Below are 379 nucleotides of genomic sequence, written 5' to 3'. Positions count from 1 at the left end.
TATTTTCAAGAAAGAAATGAGGAGAAAATACAAGAGAGCATGACATCAGTGAGACTTTCTGAGCATCTACAAATGTTTTACAATTTAAAGGATTCATAATGTCAAGTTGCTTTACTTTAGGGGATCATTTATCTGAGACCCAGCATCTGCCTTTAACCCTGCCTCAGCACCTATTAGTTACTGGAATTGTTAGGATCATAGTTTGGGTTTTAGCAACCCTAGCAAGCTAGAGGCAGCTGCCCATCTTCAATAAGCCAATTAAAGAATAAATAATAGTGCTTGCTTTGACAGCACATATACTAAAATTGGAACAATACAGGAATTAGCATGGCCCCTGTGTGAGGATGACACACAAATTCGTGAAGCATTCCATAATTTT

The 379-nt window shown here is 37.5% G+C and overlaps 1 non-coding gene across 1 annotated transcript; it reads left to right on the top strand.

The window, feature by feature from the left end:
• The first annotated feature begins 275 nt into the window (after positions 1-275).
• LOC117695699 (U6 spliceosomal RNA) lies at positions 276-379 on the top strand. The gene has a single exon (XR_004604722.1). It is a non-coding gene; the product is annotated as a U6 spliceosomal RNA (small nuclear RNA).

The sequence above is a fragment of the Arvicanthis niloticus genome, chromosome X, assembly GCF_011762505.2.
Source record: "Arvicanthis niloticus isolate mArvNil1 chromosome X, mArvNil1.pat.X, whole genome shotgun sequence".
In the NCBI taxonomy this organism is placed as follows: domain Eukaryota; kingdom Metazoa; phylum Chordata; class Mammalia; order Rodentia; family Muridae; genus Arvicanthis; species Arvicanthis niloticus.
The sequence above is the reverse complement of the archived record's forward strand: the minus strand, read 5'-3'. Positions and strand labels throughout refer to the sequence as shown.